Raw genomic sequence first — 15,658 nt, 5'->3', positions numbered from 1 at the left:
AATGTCTTAAACCATCGGTCTGAAAGTTGAATGTTTTCTAACGAGTGGCTTGTGCTTATCAGAGGGATGGAGCTTCTTGATGATTCTTTTCTCCTATGAATTTTATGTTGTGAATTGCAAATTCTTTCTGCTAGGGCTCAAGGGATGATATTCTCTGAAAGTTTTAACTAATATGCCCCAACATTTAAACAGCCAAATTGAAGCTAAACATTGATGTAATATTGTCTCCTTTAGCATGTCCTTTTATGTTGACATTGAACTTCTGCGTAAAAGAGTGGCTTATATCAGCAAAACAGAAAATCCTATTACCTTTAACTGTCTGTTCACTGATTAATTATTCAGTAAAGTAAATAATACAAGATTTAATTAAACTTTAATTAAAGATTTTTGTCTGAAAACTTGCCTCTTTGGGGTCTTCTGATGTTTAAGCTCTAAATCCCTTTTTTTAAAACATTAACTCGAGTGTAGCTGTTGGAAAAAATGTCAAGGCTTGCTTTTTGTCCATATGGAAAGTTAGATAATGATTCCACATGTGCCATAAAATAGATCGCAGTATCCTCCAGTATTAAGTGCTTACCACAGGTAAGCTATATCCAGAGGCATACTTACTTCATCTATCAGGCTTTTACATCATTACTGGAACATTTCCAGGAGGCATCTTTTCTGCTTTTGGTAGACGATACTTTCAAGACTGGTGACAATCACTGTTGTAATTTAGAGATAATATAAAACAGTAATATCTTACATTGTATAGATAGTATTATATTGTATCCTAAAGGATCCTTCAAGGGTTTACAAATTATGTATGCAGGATCACCCCGCACACCACTGAATTGCAATGCAGGAACACTACACAACAGTTTTGGACAGGCGGTAAAGAACACCATATCCTGGAGATCCCCAAACTAGTTTGCAGAACACTTGCTGGTGTTCTCCAAGAAACTAGCTCTCCACCACATTTCTGATATACCTTGTAGACCATACTTAAAGTGTGGATTGTGGTGGTCACGGGGTAACAGACATGGACAAAAAAATGTAAATTGTGCTCACTGTCTGATGGAAGCACTTTAAGCACTGTTTTACCAAAGCAGCTGCTGCTCCCCGATTATAACACTCCCCATACACTGTTTTCAGAGCACTGTAAGCACTACTTATAGGAAAATAGCTAGGCACAGACACAAGGTTAAGGGGATAATACTCTTTGTTAGCTGAGCTCCAGCAACCATAGCTGCATTATCACAGCTCTTGAAGTAGTGCTGGGGTACGTGGTTAACAGTACTGCAGAGCAATGGGTCTCAACCCATTTGTAAATATTGATGGCTGGCTGTGACCCAGTAAATAAGCTTGAGGGGGTGTCAGGTCCTGCCTCCAGCGAAGAGGGATGGCCCTGGTTTGGGGATGGGAGTTGGTTCTGCCTTAGGTGGGGTGGGATGGGATGGGATGGGAGTTGGTTCCTGCCTCTGGGGGAAGGGAGGCCCTGGAGTGGAGCAGGCAGGTCCTATCCCTGGGGGGAAGTCCTGGGGCAGGGTTTGCAGAGCGAGCCTGCAGGCTCTGGGTGGTGCTTACCTCAAGCAGCTCCCGGAAGCAGCGGCATGTCCCCCCCTCCGGCTCCTCTGCGGAGGCACGGCTAGGCGGCTCTGTGTGCTGCCCCATCCACAAGCACCGCCACCACAGCTCCCATTGGCCGCGGTTCCCAGACAACGGGAGCCGCGGGGGCAGCATGTGAAGCCACCTGGCTGTCCCTATGTGTAGAAGCCAGAGTGGGGACATGCCGCTGCTTCCCAGGAGCCCCGCAGCGCGGAGGCTAGCAGGGAACCTGCCAGCCCTGCTGCACGGCGCCGCTGACTGGACAGTCAGTGACCCGGTCTGCAGTGCTGACCGGAGCCACCAGAATCCCTTTTCAATCGGGTGTTCCAGTCAAAAACCGGACATCTGGTCACCCTACTGACAGGGGACTGACTGGGCCAAACTTGTGTGAGTTAGGGCTCATGGAGCTGAAGCACTACACATTCAAATTTGGCCTGGCTGGCCCCCTGTTGTTATGATGGAGGGGTGGCTGGGCCAAACCTGAGCAGCACTGTGACTCTGTGCAGCAAGTCATAATACCCGGAGCCAAGCCAGCCCTGTCTGACTGGAGCCACAGGAGCTGCCACCCAACCCTTTGAAACATTCTCGTGACCTAATTTTGGGTCATGGTTAAGAAACCCTCTTACAGAAACCTTAAAGGGACAAAACATTACATCCCTCCCCCATGAACATGAGCTTCTTTAGCTCCCCAAATACTACAGTAAGGAGGGCCATAAAAGCTCCTAGATAGGTAGTTTTGTTCTCATAGAAAGCACTGGCAAAATTACTGACCTGATAACTACCTTCATGGTCATCTTCTTGCTGTGGCTACATTCAAAAGTCTGTTTGTCTTTTGTTACAGTGTTTAGGAGGTCTACATTTCAAATGTTTCTAATGGACTGGTATGCATTAGTCATTTTTCCATCTGTGGTCTTCCTGGATTCTTTGTGACTTTGTGCAACTTTTATCTCCTTAAAGAACTTGCTTTCTTCTCTGATGATTCTGAATGACCATATATCTCATCTTACTTGGGTCAGCCAGATCAATGAGGGCTTTCTCAAGGGGGCTTTAGATATGTTTATTCTGGTGGGTCATGTAATTCGCAATACGAGAAACTAAGGAAGAAGTGTCAATAAATTAGAAATGAGGTACAGCTTAATTTTTAGAATTTAACATCATTATTAAAAATCATATTTTTCTGACACCTACTGTACTAATTTTAACATTCCACCCCCCCTTGTCCCTAAGGAAGAGATGATAATGCAAGTGCAATCTTACAGAAAATTAAACCTACATTAAAACTATCTCAGTCCGTTGCTACTGGCCATAGTGAAGGTCCTGAGGCTAGCCACACTCAGCTGCTGATCTCTGAAGCTTTGTCTTCTCTAGGACAGAAAGATGTATTAAAATATAGTTAACTCAAGGTAAAAGCCATGACAAGGCAATTTGAAGACAAGGCAATTTGTTGTTTACACATAAGTTAGGAGGTCGAGTTAAAGACTAGGCTTTCCCATAGTTGAGTTAAGAATGCACCTTTTTTCCTAGTGAAGACAAAGCCTGAGTGGAGAGAGCAATATTGCATGTTAGAATGAAGAATAATGTTGCTATCAGTTTCCTTGCTTAAATTGTTGGCTTTCCTCATCCTCATTGGGATTGTTTGGGATCAGGACTGTCTGGGTAGCTATTGTGCAACTCTGTGGCAAGGGGGCAGCAAAAGGAGTTTGTTTGGGGAAAGGTCAATTTGTAATGGAATGTTTTATTTACAGATTGTGCAGATTCGGAAGGGAAAGCCAATGACATTTGTTTTTCCTTGGCTTTTAGCTTTCAAATATAATTAGGAGATGGAGATTTATATTGTGTGCAGCTGGTTAAAGTATTGAAAGTCATTATAAGACTGTGGCTAGTTGAGTTCATTTGCTGGGGGATTTTAACAGCCAATTTATTTGTTTCTTGATTTGAGGATTTGTTGAGAGTGGTATGAGGCCCCTACAGAACAAGAAAATATACAAGTTCAATCCTAAAAGTCAACAAAATATCTCTTTTAGACTATAAATTTAAATTAGCTGAGCTTTGTGAAGGAAAAAGTAGAAAAATCTCATGATTCCAAGACAGCACTTCCCTAAAAGCCACATGAATTCTTCAGTTACAGATATTTTCTCTGGACGTGTGCAGTTTTTGAAATGTATTCTGCCCTCATGCACAGGATGGATTTTGAAATGGAACTCCTCTTTGAAAACTTGGGAGAAAATGTGATGGTTTCATTGGTAAAATGTTAGTGAATCACCAATTTGGAGATTCATTTCTCAAAATTTGAACATTAGTCTTAGACATAAGCTACTAAAATACATTCTTAGTTATCTGCCTTCGGTACTGTAATGCAAGTTATTCTTCTGTATGTTAAGAAAGAAAAATTGGAAGATTAAATTTAAAAGTGTAAATCAATGGATATTGAGAGACCTGGTGTGAAATCCTGCACTGGCTGAAATCAGAGTTTGGCCCTTGATTTCAGTGGGCCTGGAGATAGGATTTATATTTCTGATTTGCAAATAATCTGAAAAAAATTATCTAACATATAATATGCTTTTAGAGCCATTGAGACGGACAGCATATTCATACAGAAAATAATGGGAGCTTTGGTAAAAGCAAACAAACCAGAATTAAAAATATGTTAAATTAGAAATGCCCATAATGATGATTGAATATATTTAACACATTTTTATATTTCAAGTAAAACGCTTTAAGAAATTGATTTTCCAAGGCCATCCTACTTACATATCTCCACCTGTAAGTAATGTTACTCAATTGTACATATATGCACTAAAAAGAGTTTATTGAGCAGGGTGTATATTATCTACCTACACTCAAAGGTTAGAGACAAAAATATATATCCTTTTAGATTTTATATTGAAGTGAAATATTTGACATGCATATGTCTACATATCATTCAGCATATAAAGATGGGGGGGGGGGATTCCCATCTATTTGAATGAGATCTGCCATTAGTAACATTCAGTCCAGTGGCAGGCTGTGACATGATTGGTCAAAATATTTCTTTCTTGGCAGTTTATTTGCCAGATCCTTCTGTAACTCCATTGCCTTCACAAAAAGATAACCAGATGTCTGTACCATGGATTTGACGTAAAGAAGAGGGAAAGAATTTTTTTTCTATTAGGAGGATTATGGTTATTAATGTAAAATTTTGCTATTTAATATTGCTACACATCTGTAAGTATTTCTGGTATTTAACATGCAATCTTATCCCTGTGTATTGTCCTGATCTAAGTCTAGGATTGTTTTTGGTACAATTGGGATGGAATGGGAAAAATCAAAGGATTATTGAGCTTTCAAGTACTGTATTCATTGCTGTCTTTTTCTTTAATTCCCTAATGGTTTGATTTTCCTTACTCTATTATTTTGACTATTTTTGGAGGGAGAATTTGTTGGGAAAACACTATATGATCATGGGGAATTTCAGTTTGGGTGACATGTGCTGGAGATCTCATGCTGCCAATACTAAAACATCCTTGGAATTTCTAAATATTATAGATGACAATTTCCTAACTAAAAAAGTGTTGCATCAAGCATGGGGGAATTCTATATTAGACTTACTGTTGACAGATAAAGAGGAACTGATCACAGAACTAAAATGTAATGGTAGGTTAGGTACAAGTGATCATGATGTGATCACATTTATAATGTGCAAACAGAATAAAGTTCAGACTAGTAATATATGTATACTCGGTGCTTTTAAAAGGGTCAGTTTCACAAAGCTGAAAAGAATTATGAGCCAGAACAACTGGGAGGAAGAATTTAATCAGAAAACTGTGAATGATGATTGGGAATTTGTTTAAGAACACTTTACTAGAAGCTAAAAAGCCACAATAGAGGAAGAAGGCTGTATTGGTTTAAAAACTGACCTGGTTTAGAGGGGAAGTGAAAACATCTATCTACCTACCTATCTATCTAAAAAAATGGAGGAAAGAGGAAGTTGATATGATGAATATAAATCAGAAGCTATAAACTGTAGAAAACTGATAAGGGAAGCAAAGGAACACAAGGAGAAATCGGTGTCCACCACAGTTAAGGACAGTAACGAGTTTAAGTATATTAGTAGGGCCCTACCAATTTCACAGCCGTGAAAAACATGTCATGGACCATGAAATTAGCCCTTCCCCATGAAATCTGTTCTCCCTGAAATCAGTTGGGCTGGGGAGAGACAGGACTTGTCCTTCCCCTACATGGCTGTTATTGGAGGGAGATCAGACCTACGTCCACAGGCAGCGCAGAAGGGAGGGTGTACTACCCTCCTTTTTGCACTGCAGCAGCCCCAGAGCTGGGCTCAAGGCTTCTGCCCCTTGCGGCTCTGGCTGGGGCTGGGGGCTGCTTCCCCACATGGCTCCTGCCCAGGCTCGGGGCACCCGGGCTGGGGGCTGCTGCTGCCCCCCGCAGCTCCTGCTGCAGTTCTGGGCTGCTGCTCCCCCCGCTGTGGCTCCTGCCGGGACTGGGAGCTGCCCGGGCTCCATCCAGGACTCAGGGATTCCAACCCTGTGGCTCCTGCCTGGGCTCAGAGACCTGGGCTGGGGGCTGCCACCCCCCACAGCTCCAGCCCCCACAGCTCCTGCCCAGCTCCTTTAGTAGCCATGTGGTGAGGATACACACGGATGAGGAAGATGCTGGAGAGACCCTGTGTGCAGGGCTAGCCCCACCCCTCTGTCCCTGCCAGTCATGTGTGGTAGGGAGGAGGCCTTTAAAAAGGAGGAAACTGCAGTTAGCTGCGGGAGAGAGAACCTTGAGCAGGAAATGGCTGGAGTGACTCCTTAAGCGTAGGGGGAACTCCCAGCCAGGAGATCTCCACCCCAACCATTCCAGGAGTGCAGCAGACTTCCAGGGTAAGCCTGACAGTGAGTCCGATTCAGCAGCCCAACCCAGAGGGATTCTTCAAAAACCGGCACACAGATGCTGTAGTGTTGGCCTTTTTTCCCCTTTGAGGGGCTCCGGGAAGATGTTATTCTCTGGTGCGCTGGGGCATTTAACTTTCCTTTGGATTCCCCATCAGAAGGGACTTAAAAAGGCCTGCAAAGGCCAGGGTTCCCTTGCAAAAAGTAAGAAACTGGGGCCTGTGCATGAGCCACCCAGTGTAAATAACTGGGCATGGCCAAAGTCACCCACCATCTGGGAGGAAAACCTAAGGGGACTCTTTTGCAAGCTACTTAAGCATTTTCACTGTCATTCATTATAAAAGAAGAAATTGAAATTCACCTCTCTGTGTCACAGAAGTTCTATGTAATTTTGCACAACTGACCTTGGGAAGGTTGAGTACAGGAATAAGAAAAGATGTTATACTGGGATTACAAAGCATTGATAGGGCTGTGTGCAGTGCCTTACTTACATGCCACTTGACTGTAGAAATTGCTTCATGTGTAATGAGAAGAACTGACCCAAAAAATTAAGGCCTGGATCCTGCAATTATATCCATGCAGGTGGCCCTGTGTGCTTGTGCAGAAACTCATTGACAGAAGCAGAGTTCTGCATAGGGTCTGTCCATATTGAACCAGTTGCAGGATGGACTGATGCCTAGATCTGTTAGTGGCAGTAATATGCTTTCAATTGCTGATGCAAGACTTAAGAGGAAAATTTTAAGTCTCATTTAATGTGCTCTCTACCGCTCAGTTCACTCTAATATTTTAGTAGTTAGATGAGTTTTTTATAATCATATTTATTCATACCTCAGTTAAAGGATTGGTTTGGGTGTCAAGGAGTTGAAACAGACACTGAAGACGGTTTTCAATAAATTAGGAAGGCATGGCTTTCCTGCATATTTCTTAAACAGAACCATGGAAATCGGAGATTGAGCAAACCTATCAGTTCTTGTGCACTGGTCTAGGATTGTTTCCTAACGAGATGGTGAGTCATTGATAATGGAATATAAAACCCAGGATTCTGGATTCTCTTCCTCTAATCACTAGGCGTTTCTCTTCCAAACCAAGTTTGGAATCAAGCAATAGATATACCCTGAAGCTACTACGGGAGGAAGCTTTCTTACAGATTGTGGTGGTAGTACTACTTGTACCGTAAAAAATTCCTACCCTGACAGTAGGACAGAATAGGTAACTAAAGAGGTCTTTTGCATCCCTAATTTTATGAATGAGGTTTTTTTTTCTGCCTCTTCCCTATCTTGCAAATAATCTGCCTCCTTGCCCACTGCAGCTCACTGCATAAAAGAGTCTGGCTCTGTGTAATGGTGCTATCTTCAAACTGCAAAAAATGTGCTGTGTGAATTCTCATACCAAATGTTATGTTCATGAGTAAATCTACTCAAGACTTTTTCCTCTCGTTTTGATGATCCCACTACTCTAGAGGCAGCTAGATTGGATGCAGACAGGTTTAAATGTATTGCCATTTGTTATATGGAGGACCCTGTCACACAGCTGTTAGTCTATGTACAGGTATCAGGGTTTCTTCCCCACTCTGAACTCTGGGGTACAGATGTGGGGACCCGCACAAAAGACCCCCTAAGCTTATATTCCACCAGTTTAGGTTAAAAACTTACCCAAGGCACAAATTCCTTTCCTTGTTCTTGGACGGTATTGCTGCCACCAGCAAGTGATTTAAACAAACATTCAGGGAGTGGCCACTTGGAGCCCTATCCCCCCAAACCTTTTCACCCCCTTTCCTGGGGAGGCTTGAGAATAATATACCAACCAATAGGTTAATAAAGTGAGCACAGACCAAATCCCTGTTTTTTAGGACACTGAAAATCAATCGGGTTCTTAAAAGAATAATTTTATTTAAAAAAAAAGTAAAAGAATCACACCTGCAAAATCAGGATAGAAGATAACTTTACAGGGTAAATAAAAAGATTTAAAACCCAGAGGATCCCCTCTGACTTTGCTTCCCAGTTACAAAACAGGAATAAAGTTACCTCTTAGCATAGGGAAAATTCACAAGCTAAAACAAAAGATAATCTAATGCATTTCCTTGCTATTACATACAATTTCTGTAATTTTAGATGGATCTTTTTAGGAGATGTTTTTTTCCTGCTTGGTCTCTCACTTTGTCCTGAGAGGGAACAACAAAAGAGCCCAAAAAAAAACCTCACAACCCCAGATTTGAAAGTATCTTCTTTGCCCATTGGTCCTTCTGGTCAGGTGCCAATCAGGTTAATTGAACTGATTAACCCCTTACAGGTAAGTGATTCTATACCTCTGGCCAGGAGGGACTGATGTTACTGCATACATAAAGGTTGTTACCCTTCCTTTTATATTTATGACAACAGGTTTGTGCATTACAGACACACAGTAGCACACCTGAGAGGAAACTTCTTGTTCACAGAACAGCTTCAGTGACGGGACAGTTTGCCTTTTCTAAGTCTTCTGTTAACACAGCAGGCTCCAACCTCCTATTCTGAAACAGCAGCTGTTGTCAAGTATTAGTCTGGTCATCACACAGCAGTATGATTGTTCTCTTTATGTGCATTATTTGTGAGTTTACTTTTGTTGTGTGACAATAAATCCTCAGGCCATCTGCTATTATGTCAATAAACATATAGTACCTATCATACAGTAAAGTACAAAAAAACCCCAACTACCTGGGCTCAGACTCTCAGCATTTTCACAGCCCAATATGAGCAGACTGATCCAAGCATTTAAAAACAGCATGATAAACCAGGAGTGAGACGAGATGGCTCAGCTTTTATGAGCATTGTCTGAAATCAGAAGAGGAATAGATGTGAGATTTGAAAATGGCTTGTAATCAGCCTGGAGAGCAGGGACTGAGACTTTGTATTGTACCACACCTAACACAAAGGCACTTCGATCCTGTTTGAGTCCTGTATGTGCTCACATCATATAAATATTGAAGCATTGTTATTGATTATTTATATTGTTATAGCACCACAGTGAGTAGGACCCCATTGCACTGGCACTGTGCAAACCCGTAAAATGAAAAGTCCCTATCCCAAAACAATTTGACAGTTTTTGACTGTCAGGGAGTAGGTGACAGAGGTTGGATCACTTGATGATTACCTGTCCTGTTCATTCCCTCTGGGGCACCTGGCATTTGCCACTGTCGGAAGACAGGATACTGGGCTAGAGGGACCTTAGGTCTGACCCAGTATGGCTATTCTTATATTCAAAGTTTTCCACATTAACTGAGCCATCTCTCTTGTCCCCACCCTGACTTCTCCTGACCCAAGCCTTTAAAAGCAACAGTATGTTTTTTTCCCCTAATCTCCATGCTTTAATTTACACAGCCGTCATTAGTCTTTTTTAAAACAGTCTGTCAGTGGTATTCATTCCTCCAGACTCTGACCCCTTTCTGGTAGGCTCAGAAAGGGAGAAATGAATCAGGGAATTTTTTTCCTGCAACATAGCTTCTTATTGGGGCGAAAAGGGGTCGGACAGGCTTGTGACCAAATACAGCCACTGGGCTAAGGGGGTTGGCCTACCTGTGACAGATACAATGGGAAAATCTAGAATTTATGCCTTGAAAACCATCAATTTAAATTAACATTACATCTAAAATCAGAGCAAAATTTGAAACTCTTCCATTAATACACATAATAATAAACCAGGCTATACTGCAAATCATATGGTCCCTATCAAAGAGCTTCATAATATCTGAGTTTTTTTAAATAAGATAAGAGCCCAGTTCTGCAGTCTTCAGCTATGCAGAAATCCCACTGACATGGATGGGAATTGCATGCAGTTAGAGTGCAGTTCATCACATTTTATTAACTAGTGTTACTTTTTAGAAAAATGAGCACTCAAGTGAGTAAACTATCATCTTCTGGATTTTTTTTAAAAGCTTTTGTTGTCTTGGAACCGCTTTTCGTTAAGTTATACATGGCTGCATGAAGATAGGCAGAAGCTGCTGCTTTTGCTAGCAGTAGTAGGATCTGCAGGAGGAGGGAAGAATACTGCATACGTCCCCAGCTGTTGAGTTTCTTGATCATACACAGGATCTTCTGCTGCATCTGTTACTGTTGGCACATCTCCTTCTTGACTACTGTCTTCATGTTCAGATATTGGCATTGAAATATCGCCTGTTGCAGTTGCAGAGTTTTCATTATCTGTAGCATTGTTTGTTGGGATAAGGTGTGTTTTCCAGTGATTTGAGAAATGAAATTATTGGCTTTGAGCTCTTAGCTGCTGCTTCCCTCAGTTGTTTTCGCCGTCTCTTGCTTGCACCACTTTCAAATCTCCTCTTCATAGTGATCTATCTGATCAATATGTAGCATATCCACACTTGAAATAGTCTGCTGTAAATAAGTAGCTTATCTACATTTGAAATCTTCTACTGTACACATGTACACAAATGCCGAATGGTACACAAATGCTGAAAAGACTTAAAACGAAGTAATACTAATTAAGAACACAAAATGAAACAGACAGGTTATTATCCTTATCACTGAATCAAAACTCAAGCACACAAGGTATAACAGGCTGATGAAGACAAAGGGATGGCATATATATATATAGTAAACACAGATACGGATACAGACAGAGGGATAATGTCCAAAAATTTCAAACGTGTATCCTCACAAAATTCACTGTACAAGATTGTCGTCACAAATTTTCACCTTGAATTTGGGCCTATAGACTACGAAAGCCTATGATGATGGCCAAGCTACCAAGCTAGGGCTCAATCAACCAATCAACCACCTCTTTTAGCTACCATATGAAGATAATAATAAGGAATTCTCACACATAAATAATTCCTTAGTCAACTAGACATAAAACTATAAAGACACTAAAATGTAACAATTCTCTGCTTTTCAACATGCACTTGATCCAGCACTAGCCACTAGTAGTGGTTTGTTTATATAATCAGCTGATCTGAGAGGACATGTTCATCACAGTCTAATCTTGTACCATCAGAACCGATATATTTTTATTAATATTTATGAACATTTTTAACTTTAATATGACAAAATCTATATCAGTTAACAAAAAATTTATCAGAGGGGTAGCCGTGTTAGTCTCTATCCACAAAAAAACGAGGAGTCCGGTGGCACCTTAAAGACTAACAGAATTATCTGCAGAAGAAGGCGAAAACCACCCAGGGTCTACACTAATCTGAGCTGGGGGAAAATTCCTTTCTGACCCCAAATATGGCCATCAAGTTAGACCCTCAGCATGTGGGGAAGACCCAGCAGCCAGACACCTGAGAGAGAATTCTCTATAGTAACTCAGAGTTCTCTCTATCTCTGTCCGTTGGAGATATTTGTTACTAGCAGTCGCAGATCAGCTACGTGCCATCATAGGCGGTCCTATCATAACATACTCTCCATAAATTTAGCAAGCTCAGTCTTGAAGCCACTGAGATTTTTTGCCTCCATTACTCCCCTTGGAAACTGTCCCAGAACTTCACTCCTCTGATGATTAAAAGCCTTCATCTAACTTCAAGCCTAAACTTATTGATGGCCAGTTTATATCCATCTGTTCTTGTGTCAACATTGGTGCTTAACTTAAATAACTCTATTTAAAAAGAAGTTGTCAGAGAAATTCACTATTAGGCCAGGTAAGGATTTCAGAGCAATAATACCAAATCATCGCAAGTTGGACTGCAGATAGTTTCACCCTCAACTCCTGCATGTCACAGTCGTATTTGACTTAAATGAGACTCTTCACCTTCCTTTCAAATGTTTGATACCAGGACCTGTTTACCACCCTAGCATTTGTGTATCTAATTAGTGCCAAAGCTCAAAATCCCTTAAGTGTTTGTATGTCTGCAATTGCTTAGTTTTAATGTGTGTTGACTTGGGCCTGCTCCCACTCCCATTGAAGTCAATGGAAAAGCCTTTACAGACTGCAATGTGTGCTGGAGCAGGCCCTTAGTACTGGGAGTAGGACATTCCTGAATTCCAGAGCTATGACAATACAATACTGCAAAATATTTTGGTTAAATTAAGATTAGAAAAAAATTGTTGTAATTACTTCACATGGAATTTAATTGGGATATTTTTAAAACTAACCTAACATGGCTGCTACTCTGAAACCTTCCAGTTCTAGTATTTCCCAGTCTTGCCACAGTGTGTACAGTTCATTCTACTTCAACAAATCCTTCAGTGATTAGTTACACAAATATCCTGAGAATCACGTTACTTTTTCAATCTTTTTTAACACTCACGTAGTTGGTTGCTGCAAGACTGTCAGTCATGCAAGTCTTAATGGGTAGAATAAAAGTAAGATCTGCCCTTTTGATGGTTCTAAGGTATGTACTGGCAGCTTTGGGAAGCATTTCTATATTTTCTCAAAGGCTTAAATAAGTGGACTTTAATTTTTCAGCAGAGCTTGCCTGTTTCTTTTTGACAAAATCCCCAAGAAAGGGAGAGATTGAAGTATTCAAGAAACATGGAATTAGCTCATTTAAATCCAGTCTGTGCTTTTTTGTGATTGAATTCCATGGACAACCTGTGTGAATAGTACAGAATCCGTTACTGAATTGAATCAGGAGCTGGACAGAATCTCAATACACATTCCCAAATGTATACATACATGGTGATGTATTAGTGCTTACAAATTTTACAGGTTTTAAGAGGACAAAATTTTTCTCTAATTTAAAATACAATTGTTACAATAGAACAGGGATAATAAATAGACTAAGGTCTCTATTCCTTACTCGGGTTGTGTCCCTCCAAATTGCTATCCACACTGGGATACAGTTTTAATGATGTGGGGGAAAATGCATAAAACAGCCATTATATGTAGGGGATCCAATGTCTCCAATTTTAAATATTTAACAGGTCTTGTTGTGGGGAGCAGAGGATTGGTATGTAACAGGAGAGATGGATTCAGAAGCCTCTAAAGGAAGAGGACTCTATATGTCTGACTATCTCCATAGATTCAGAAGTTATTTTATGATTTAAAGAACCATTGGAACTTAATGGTTGCTTAGGTGAATGAAGTCTCTAAAGCTGCTTCTGTTCTCCTATTTTGATGCACCAGGAAGAGTCTTGGAAAGAAATAGAATGGTATTGAAAACTGTCTAAAAAGAGTGAAAAGAACAGGAGAACTTGTGGCACCTTAGAGTCTCTAAGGTGCCACAAGTACTCCTGTTCCTTTTGCGGATACAGACTAACACGGCTGCTACTTTGAAACCTAAAAAGAGTGAACATGTTGTGTGAAACAAGGAGTGAGGTTAGTGGGGGTAGGAACAGTTACTGAATTTCCTTAGAATGCAGGACCCTAGAGATGACATCTGTATAACTCTTCTCTTAGCTCCCTTAGTGCCAGATTCTGATCTCTTGTGTGAATATTGGCTTGGTGCATTGCATGTGGGAATTCTGATTCATTCCTAACTGTCAGATTGAGAGAGCCTGCTAAATCAGGTTTCAGAGTAACAGCCGTGTTAGTCTGTATTCGCAAAAAGAAAAGGAGTACTTGTGGCACCTTAGAGACCCACCTCTTCAGCTGGAATTTTCAAAGAGGCCTGAAGGAGTTTGGCACTCAGCAGCTCTTTGAAATTCAATTGGAATTAGGTGCCAAAGTCCCAGTCCCCTCACTTCTTTGTTTAAAAGGAGCAGGAATCTCCCTGATCACTAGGTCACTTACAAAGTTGCTTGCGATTACGTGAAATTCAGTTTTTTGAGAGGAAAACACTTATGAGGCAATTACTTAATGTTTCAGGTGACCTGACTGCCATGAATATGATGGGGATCAAACCATCTTGAAAAGCTCAGATATCTTTATCTCAAAATCTTAACATGCAGATTAGTGGAAAGTATCTTGAGTAGGTTTCAGAGTAGCAGCCGTGTTAGTCTGTATTCGCAAAAAGAAAAGGAGTCCTTGTGGCACCTTAGAGACTAACAAATTTATTTGAGCATAAGCTTTCGTGAGCTACGTGCATCCGATGAAGTGAGCTGTAGCTCACGAAAGCTTATGCTCAAATAAATTTGTTGGTCTCTAAGGTGCCACAAGTACTCCTTTTCTTTTTATCTTGAGTAGCTATTTAGCAGTAATCTGCTAGGCTATAAATAGCTTAGATTTAAAAAGTAAAAGATTTATCTTAATTAACATTGGCATTTTATAGACAAAGCTGATTAGAATGTAGAATTGCCAATTTTGGCAGGACACATTCCTGGAGGTTTCATCATGTGACATCTTTAATTACTAGAGATTCCAGAACAATCCTGGAGGATTGGCAATCCTATTACAACTCCATCCTTTGATAGTCTACATTAGTCTCCTTTTCAACTATCTCTTTAGCACTCTAGATAAAAACTACGAAACAAACAAAACACTAGCATATAAACAACATTAGATCCAGCAGTGATGCTGTGTAACCAGAAAGATGCACAGTAAAATTGCAGACAGGAGAGTTGCTGAGTGAATAACTTGCTGAGAGCTTAGAAGAACTGCTGGTGCAAATATAGATTCTGTTCTCTGAGTGTTGGATCACTGAAAACAAAGCGCTGTCACATTGCATTACACTTACGGGTCTATCTACACTGAAGTCATGGAATGTAATAGCTACTTTGGGTACCGGTAGTAATGAAGCTACAGCAGCATGGACAAGCCTTCTGAGCAATTACCCAGGGTTTCAGGTGAACTTGTACAGCCCATGTTACCACGGCTTCACTGCTACTGGGACCTGAGCTAGCTAGATTATAGCTAGTTCAGGTATGTCTACATAAAGTGCAATCGCACCCTGTGATTGCAGTGTAGACATACCCTTTCTACATAAGTAGGAATTGACTTTCAGCTGAAAGCAACACTCACAAGTGAGCTTTAGCTCACGAAAGCTTATGCACAAATAAATTTGTTAGTCTCTAAGGTGCCACAAGTACTCCTTTTCTTTTTACTCACAATTCAGTTACTCGATCAATGTATCTTCACTTTTACAGATATTGCTGTGAGGCAAAGTATAATTTGTACAACTTTCCTTCATTCATTCTGTATCTAATGCCTTTCTGGGAGGTGAAAACTAAGTATATTTCATGTTTTATTAAAATGCAATGTCTTTTCCCTAATGCAAATCCTATATTAACATTAATTGTGTGACTTTCATATACTCTTATTAAAGCAATATGTAAGGATTGGGTTTCACAGCTTTGGCAAAAGATGGCATAAAGTGCTTCAGTACCTTTCTT

At 40.7% G+C, this 15,658-nt stretch overlaps 1 protein-coding gene across 3 annotated transcripts in view; it reads left to right on the top strand.

The window, feature by feature from the left end:
• The window catches only part of SLC36A4 (solute carrier family 36 member 4), a 271,797-nt gene that overhangs the window by 209,781 nt on the left and 46,358 nt on the right, over positions 1 to 15,658 (top strand). The gene's annotated exons all lie outside the window — the stretch shown is intronic.

This window comes from Lepidochelys kempii, chromosome 1, assembly GCF_965140265.1.
Source record: "Lepidochelys kempii isolate rLepKem1 chromosome 1, rLepKem1.hap2, whole genome shotgun sequence".
Taxonomy (NCBI): Eukaryota; Metazoa; Chordata; order Testudines; family Cheloniidae; genus Lepidochelys; species Lepidochelys kempii.
Note: the sequence above shows the minus strand (reverse complement) of the source record. Positions and strands in the feature narration are given on the sequence as shown.